Genomic DNA, 9,316 nt, shown 5'->3' with positions numbered 1-9,316 from the left:
AACGAAATTATAGTTAATTTTTTGTATGCCTAGCATTAGACAGTTGGTCACTATAAATTTATTTTTGGTTTTATTATGATTTATTTTTCCTTGATGCCATTGTAGCTTTAACAAAAGCATTATATTATTAAGCATAATTGCTATGGACTCAACAATATGATAACCCATCATGAATCTCTTTTGGCATGAGTCTTAATCTATATCACTATTTACTTCATTTTTAAGAAACGGTAGCGTTCGCACGGGCAAAGAAAAAAATATCGTCTTTTGGTTGTTTTGATATGCATCCCTAAGATGCTGCCGTAGCGTTAGCACAGGCACTATACTATTTGTGTTTAAATAGCCAATTAAAGCTTAATAAGAAAAACTAAGATTACTAAAATATCCTTGTACTCAATAAATACAACAATTGTTTTTTTTTGTCTTACATATTTTATATCATGCGACATATTCTCATAAAAAACAACCAAACACTGTATCAGTAAATCTGCAGGATGGACAAATACACTAAGGTGGTGTTTAAATTCATGGAGTAAAGTTTAGGGATGTCACATCGAGGTGTCATATGGGAGTGTTCGGATGGTAATAATAAAACAAATTACAGAAGTCCTCAGTAATCCACGAGACGAATTTATTAAGCTTAATTAATCCATCATTAGCACATGTTTACTGTAGCATCACATTGTCAAATCATAGACTAATTAGGCTTAAAATATTCGTCTCGTAAATTAGTCGCAATCTGTATAATTAGTTTTTATAGTCTATATTTAATACTCTATGCATATGTCCAAATATTCAATGTGATAGGGAGTAAACTTTAGAGGAAGAAACTAAAAAAAAAAGCCTAAGCAACAAAATAAAACGTCGAGAGATAAAAAAAACAAAATAAAACGTCCAGTTGGTTTAAATGTGCCTGGCTCGCTCCAGGCTATCCTAATCCTATCCTTAGCTAGGAGCCACCTTGTACCGAGTGAGATAGGGCCACAGAAAACGGAAATGAAACTCGTTTCTCGAGAGCCAGGTTGATGGTGGCTTTTGTAACCTGTATTGTAAGACATGTTCAAATCTTTGTCTAGGTAACCAAACAACATAAATTTATATCCCATAAGTCTAGCCTGGTTTTATACAGGCAGCCAAACATGATACAAATCTTATGAAACCGTGTGATAAAATCTCATGTGACACTTTAGAATTTCACTTGTATCAATATAAATCTCATGTTACACTTTTGTAAACCGCGTAATAAAACAGTGCACTCAAAATGGCCTTACTGACACGTGGGATTTTTTTTACCCTGGCAAGACACACCATCCTAGAGCCTTGATTCTCGATAATGGCCTGCATTGGAGAATGCATACGTGTCCTTGCTTTCTAGCCCTAACGCTTCGTACTTTCGTAGCCAACGTTTGTAGCGAGAGAAGCAAGAAATGGGGTCATATTGCACAAGAATCACACTGTAGAATAATGCTAGTAGGATTAGCCTAACAAATCAGAAGATAGTTTATCGTATCAACAACCAAGACGAGCCTTTTGTCTGCATCATCAACAGCCCCAGGAAAGCAACCTCTCCATGTTGCCGTACGGCGATATGCTTCAACCGCCAGCGCCGGGCGATCTGCCATCTCCGGCGGGTCAGGCTACAAGAACTCGTGCAACGACGACGACGCCCAACCAATGGCAGATCCAGAAACACCTCCAGGGGGGCTGAAAATAGTGTGAGGGATTTTTGGACTGCGTTGGGTAAGGCTAAATGTTATTACCATTGGCTATCTTAGGCTAGAGAGGTGTTAAAGGGAATTTTGGGCTGCGCCCGGGGCTATAGCCCAGGGCCTAGATCCACCCGGCCCAATCCGTACGCACAGGTCCTCTCCATGACTCTCCAACTGCCGCTGGCTGCTGCTCACAGGATCTTCAGGAAAGAAGTGATGAATTGGTATTAGTAGCATATATGGTCGGATACTCATATGTCTAGGACAAAAACTAGCAGAACCTCGGAAACTCTTCAGAGGTCTTATTCGTCTTACCTTATAATCCACACTATTCAGCTTGTTTTTTTAGTCGGAACAATATTTTTCTCTCACGACAATTCAGCCAGAACAGAGTTTGATTTAATGCAGGTGATTGCATTAATGTTTACTTAGTGCCCCATCTGTGACTGTGAGCAAACATCAAGTGAGTGCTGCACGTTGGCAGGAAATACAGCTCGTTTGTTTCCCGAAATCTAAGTACATCTCATTTCTCCTCTTTGGATCGAGGTAGACAACAGGATTTTGAAGGGCCTATGAATGACGATATGCACAGTTTGCTGTTTAACTCTTTCTGTAGGTGCATTTGCAGCAGAAACATTAATTATTTCTAGCTATCTATATCTTCGAATGCTTTGCCTGGGCTGCCTGGCTGAACTCCTTGCGCAGGACTCTCCTCATGACCTTGTTAGAGGCGGTTCTAGGGAGAGACGGGACCACGACGACGGAGGAAACCTGCAGACATAGTGGGAGCAATGGAGTTCTTAGAGGATTTCTGTGGGTTGCCAAATCAAAACCTGGACAGTTTTACAGGAACAATGAACCCGAGAGGGTTCAGTTTCTTCAGAGCCGCGTTGAACGCTAGTTTCAGCTGGTTAAGTCCTCTACTTGTGAGCTCTGGTCTTTCAACACGACGGCTGTAAGACATAATCCGCGGCTGACCTCTCACTCTTTTTTGCTGCACAACATATTTGGCAATAGGTGATTCTTTACCGTCCTAGTTGTTGTAGTAGTAGGGCAATAGGTCACCACTGGTATATTAGTTGGTAGCTAATACATCAGCTATGTCTTGGTAGTGGGCTAAGGTTGGAATTGTACTGCTAGTACTAGGAGTAGTTAGGGCGGTACTCAGCCATGCTCATGTGTATCTTATAGTTGGTACATGAGTTATATATACTCTACCTCTATGCAATGAAAATAGACAGTTCAATTGCCACAAACCAAAAGAGCAGACCTCTGGCCAACGCTGGTGCTTGTGCTGTGTGTGTACCTGTGCTCACCCCTTCTTATACCTCTAGCCATAGTGAGTGAGTGTGTGTGCTGGTAAGCTTACTGTTTACCTGTGTAGGACAGTGAGGGACCAACAAGTGGCATCGGAGCCGTATAGGTTCACATGCATCGCTGGACTAATCGCCAGCGATGGCACCTAGCTTGGAGACAGACGATAGCAGCGGAGCTGCGGGAGGCGGCAGTGCTGCTAGGGCTGCCCAGCCATGACAGGAGGTCATCTGTCGAGTTCATAAACCCGGGGTCCCTCATGGACCTGCTTCCCAGCAAAAGATTGGCCAAGCAGACGACGTTACGAACGATGCGTAACTCTTGGGCCGACCCAAAAACCTAACGACAGGCCAGGGACGATCCAGTCTCCGACCAGAAGGCCTAGCCAAGGAGGACCAATGTTCGCCTCCGACTCCGGCTCGCCTATCCGATCGGAAGGCCTGGCCAAAGAGGACCAACGCTCGTCTCTGACTTCGGCCCACCTGAAAGGTCCTAATGGCTAGAGGGGGGGTGAATAGCCTAATAAAAAATTCTACAACAACACTTAACCAAATGGTTAGACAATTATGAGGCGAAGCAAATATTGCGCTAGCCTACTCAAAATGCAAGCCACCTACCACAATTCTAGTTTAGATAGTGTCAATTCACACAAGAGCAATGACACTACCCTATGTTAGTGTGCTCTCAAAGGCCAACTAAAGAGCCACACCAACCAAGCAAGCAAGCTCTCACAACTAGTTACACTAAAGAGATTGTCAACTAGTTTGCAATAATGTAAAGAGAGTGATCAAGATAGTTATACCGCCGTGTAGAGGAGTGAACCAATCAATCACAAGGATGAATAACAATGAAGACCAATCACCTCGGAATCAATGATAAACACAATGATTTTTACCGAGGTTCACTTGCTTGCCGGCAAGCTACTCCTCGTTGTGGCGATTCACTCACTTGGAGGTTCACGCGCTAATTGGCTTCACACGCCAAACCCTCAATAGGGTGCCGCACAACCAACACAAGATGAGGATCACACAAGCCACAAGCAATTCACTAAAGTACCTTTTGGCTCTCCGCCGGGGAAAGGTCAAGAACCCCTCACAATCACCACGATCGGAGCCGGCGACAATCACCACCTCCGCTCGACGATCCTCGCTGCTCCAAGCCGTCTAGGTGGTGGCAACCACCAAGAGTAACAAGCGAAATCCGCAGCGAAACACGAACACCAAGTGCCTCTAGATGCAATCACTCAAGCAATGCACTTGGATCACTCCCAATCTCACTATGATGATGAATCAATGATGTAGATGAGTGGGAGGACTTTGGCTAGGCTCACAAGGTTGCTATGTCAATGAAAATGACCAAAGATATGAGCCACAGCCGGCCATGGGGCTTAAATAGAAGCCCCCACGAAATAGAGCCGTTGTACCCCTTCACTGGGTACTCTGCGCTCTAACCGGACGCTCCGGTCCACTTGACCGGACCCTGGACTCAGCGTCCGTCCACAGATGGACGCCACGTGTCATCGCCTTCAAACGCTGTTCGTCAGATTCCAACGGCTATGACGCTGACCGGACGCTCCAGTTAAAACTGACCGGACGCTAGAACCCCAGCGTCCGGTCGAGTACAGTAAGGGTCGAAACCTGGTTTTCCTCGACCGGACACAACCCAGCGTCCGGTGGTAAACCCTAGCCACTGTACCGATAGTCAACGCGACCGGACGTAGGCAGTCAGCGTTCGGTGCTTCTGGATTCAGTGTCCGGTCACTGGACCGACGCTGGCATCAGCTCTGTTCTCACTTCTATCTTCTCCACCCTTGCTTCAATGTGCCAACCACCAAGAATTTGCATCTGGCGCAATAGAAAATAGGTATTTCATTTTCTCGAAAGCGCCGAATCCCACCGAGCAAGCTCGACGGGAAGGAGAGAGGGACCTAAACCCATCTCAACCCTGCAAACACCTTGTGCACATGTGTTAGCATATTTTCACAAATATTATCAAGGGTGTTAGCACTCCACTAGATCCTAAATGCATATGCAATGAGTTAGAGCATCTAGTGGCACTTTGATAAATTGCATTTCAATACGAGTTTTACCCCTCTTAATAGTACGGCTATCTAACCTAAATGTGATCACACTCGCTAAGTGTCTTGATCACCAAAACAAAATAGCTCCTACAAGTTATACCTTTGCCTTGAGCTTTTTGTTTTTCTCTTTCTTCTCTTCAAGTTTAAGCCCTTGATCATCTCCATGCTATCACCATTGTCATGTTATGATCTTCATTTGCTTCTCTACTTGAAGTGTGCTATCTATCTCATGATCACTTGATGAACTAGGTTAGCACTTAGGGTTTCATCAATTCACCAAAACCAAACTAGAGCTTTCACCACCTCTTCGACTAGAAGGCCTGGCCAGCTCGCCTCCAACTCCGACCCGCCTCTCCGACCGGAAGGCTTGGCCGAGAAGGGACGACGCTCGCCTCCGACTCCGACGCTCGCTTCCAACTCTGGCCCGCCTCTCCGACTGGAAGGCCTAGCCAGCTCACCTCCGACTCCGGCCCGCCTCTCCGATCGGAAGGCTTGGCTGAGAAGAAACGACGCTCGCCTCCGACTCTGACTCGCTTCTCCAACCGGGAGTACACCAATCCTCTGCTTAGCTCTTCTTCGACCAGGAGGCTGGAGTCGACTTAGGAACAACCGACCGGGGACGCCCGCTCGGTGAAGACCTAGGAAATGGACAGAGCAAGTAAGACAGGGCGCTCTAATCAACCGCAATATCAAGGACCGTACCCTACGCACCTACAGGACAGTACTGTTAGGCCGTGTCAGAAGGATGCACCGTAACCTTCCAGACATGTCAGAACACCAACAATGTTGTGGGCGCCGACATTTATCCTATATTATGGTAGGCACCGACATTGGTCATACCGGAAGATCACGATGGAGCCTACCACATGTATTCGGATATCAATAGTGTTGTGGGCGCCGACAAACCGCCTTATACCCGACGACGTGGGCAATAAGACTAGAAAACACACACACTCTCTTTCTCTCACACTGTCTCTTGTAAAGCCACCCCTTTCATCTATAAAAGGGGATGCGCTCTCTCCAAAAAGGGGAGGACGATTTGACCACCAGGATCAATTCACGAATGATTCAAACAACCTATGATTCGAACGATTCCAACAGAGCATACGCTCAAACACTTAGCGCACGTAGGAGCTCCCATCTCTCTCGGCCCTTCGGTTCAGAGTCCGACCGGACCTCTTGCACCCTCCATCTTACTCCCTCTCATTTGTAACCCCACAACAAACTTCGAGCACCTGGACTCAGGAATAAAGTCACCGACCGACTCAAACTGGACGTAGGGCATGTTGCCTGAACCAGTATAAACCCTGTGTCATTGAGTGCTAGGCCACATCCGATCACAACGTATGACAAAACTATAAATATTTACGTGTTGATCACTTTCTACACCGACATCATCATTCGCACGGTGTGGGAGGTCAGCGGCACTACTTGGCCACAGCTGACTCGCACCAACTATGGCGAGTGGGCGGTGACCATGAAGGTCAAGCTCAGAGCCTGACGGCTCTAGAATGCCATCGATAAGGGCACCGACGTAGAAGAAGATGACATGTCAGCGCTGGAGGTCATCCTCGCTGCTGTGTCTGCGGAGTATCGGGAGCCATTGGGGGCGAAGAAGTCTACTAAGGAAGCATGGGAGGCCATTGTAGCGATGTGCGTCAGCTTTGATCACACAAAGAAGACGACGGCCCAGCTGCTGAAGCAGGAGTACACCAACCTCAAGTTCAAGGATGGTAAGTCGGTGGAGGACTTCTCCCTCTGCATGTAGTTGCTCATCAGCAGGCTAGGGAGCCACGGTGTCGCCATTGACGAAAAAGAGGTAGTCTCCAAGTACCTCCACTCTATGTCGATGAAGTACATCTAGATTGCTCTCTCCATAGAAACGATGCTAGACCTATCCACCCTCACCATTGAGGATGTGATAGACCATCTACGGGTGGTGAACGAGCGCATGGAGCAGGCCACAACAACAATGGACAACGGCAAGCTACTGCTAATAGAGGAGGAGTGGGCTGCCCGGATGAAGGAGAAGAAGTCCAGGGAAGCCTCCTCTAGCCACGGTGGTGATGGCAAGCGTCGCAGCAAGGCTTCTTCGGAGAAGAAGAAGAAGGTCGACCCCAACGCCTACCGGCGCTGCGGGAAGACATGCCATTGGGCAAAGGAGTACCCAAATCACAATCAGGAGAAGAAGGCTGAGGCTCATTTGGCATAGGCTAATGATGATGATGAGGCAACTCTCCTGATGGTGACATTCTGTGCACTGCACGACATTGAGGTCAAGGAGAAGGGAGAAGTGATGGTGGTAGAGGAGCACAAGAAGGCTCTAAAGGCTGTCAACCTCGATGAACCGTGCGTCCAAGTCCACCTCAAACATGTGGGCGGCGAGCAGGAGCAGCGGTGGTACCTAGACTTCAGCGCCAGCAACCACATGACGGGCTCCAAGGCAGCCTTCTCCGAGCTCAACGGCAACGTAACCGGCACGGTGATGTTCGGTGACATCTCAAGGGCGGCGATCCGAGGGCGCGACACCATCATCTTCAGATACCAGATTGGCGAGCACCATGCACTGACATATGTATATTACATCCTACAGCTACGTTCAAGCATCATCAGCATTGGCCAGCTGGATGAGCGTGGCAACGAGGTGCTGATCAAGGACGGCGTCCTCAGGATTAGGAACCGGGAGCAACGACTTCTTGCTAAGGTGAAGAGGTCATAGAACCGGCTATACCTGCTCGACTTAAAGGTGGAGAAGCCCATCTGCTTGGCTACGCAGCGCACATAGGAGCTATGGCTGTGGCTTGCCCGCAATGGCCATATTAGCTTCGACGCCCTCGGCAAGCTGGAAAAGATGGTCTGGGGGCTGCCTCACATCGAGCACGCAGGCGAGCTATGTGACAGCTACTTGTTCGGGAAGTAAAGAAGGCTGCTGTTCATGAAGACGATGAAGTATCGTGCGGCAAAGGCCCTCAAGTTGGTCCATGGTGACCTCTATGGGCCGATCACGCCGGCGACGCACGGTGGGCGCAAGTACTTCATCTTGCTGGTGGATGACTGCAGCCGATTCATGTGGCTACAGCTTCTGACCAGTAAGATCGAGATAGCAAAAGCGGTCAAGAAGTTCAAGGCACGCGTGGAGACAGAGAGCAGCAAGAAGCTGCACGTGCTGTGGACTGATCGCAGCGGTGAATTCACCTCTGTAGAGTTTGTAGCGTACTGCGTGAATCAAGGTGTGGTGCACCCCCACAGCGCACCATACACGTCGCAGCAGAATGGCATGGTGGAGAGGCACAACCATACAGTGGTCGGCATGGCGAGGTCGATGATGAAGACTTAGAAGATGCCGGTGGAGTTTTGGGGAGAGGCAATGACCACGGCGGTGTTCATCCTCAACTGCACGCCCACCAAGGCCCTAAAGGGCAACATGCTATTCGAGGCTTGGCATGGACATAAGGCAAATGTGTCCTTCCTTAGGACATTTGGCTACATTGGCCATGTCAAGGACACAAAGCCCCACCTTGGCAAGTTGGAGGACAGAAGCACGCCCATGGTGTTGTTGGGCTATGAGGAGAGCAGCAAGGCCTATCGGCTCTATGATCCCAAGGGAGGCAGGGTGGTGGTCTCTAGGGATATAGTATGCGACGAGATGGCTGCTTGGGATTGGGAGGATCAAGGCATCGGGGAAGCTGCTGGTGTTAGCAACACATTTGTTGTCGAGCACTTGGTGATCCAAGGAGGAGGAGATGATGGCGCTGGAGAGCAGGCTACTGGAGAATAGGCTACTGCTAGAGAGTAGTCTCCACCAGCAGCGGCGCATTCATCTCCACCACAATCCCCTACGACAGCAGCATAGGGGACACCCCCACTGGAATTCACATCACCACCCACCAACATCGATGAGTTCGTGGATGCTTTCCATGACGGCGAGAAGGTTCGGTTCAGGTGGGTGGACAACCTTGTCAGCGAAGGGGGAGCTCCTGGGCTGGCTAGCTGGCTTCTAGATGACCTAGAACTACTCCTTATCAGCATAGAGGAGCTGCCGATGTTCACAATGGCTGCACACGACGCAAATTGGCGTCAGGCGATGTTGGAGGAGATGAGGGCGACTGAGGACAATGGGACATGGGAGTTGGTGGATCCATCGGTGGGCTGCAGGCTGATCGGGTTGAAGTGGGTCTACAAGGTAGGGCGGGACAAGCGCGGCGCCATTGTC

General features: G+C 48.6%; 1 pseudogene; it reads right to left on the bottom strand.

The window, feature by feature from the left end:
* Nucleotides 1–2,363: 2,363 nt before the first annotated feature.
* LOC136546144 (probable acyl-activating enzyme 17, peroxisomal) overlaps nucleotides 2,364–9,316 on the bottom strand; it is a 43,379-nt pseudogene continuing 36,426 nt past the window's right edge.

This window comes from Miscanthus floridulus, chromosome 3, assembly GCF_019320115.1.
Source record: "Miscanthus floridulus cultivar M001 chromosome 3, ASM1932011v1, whole genome shotgun sequence".
Taxonomy (NCBI): Eukaryota; Viridiplantae; Streptophyta; class Magnoliopsida; order Poales; family Poaceae; genus Miscanthus; species Miscanthus floridulus.
This window is presented reverse-complemented; position numbering and strand designations above follow the sequence as displayed.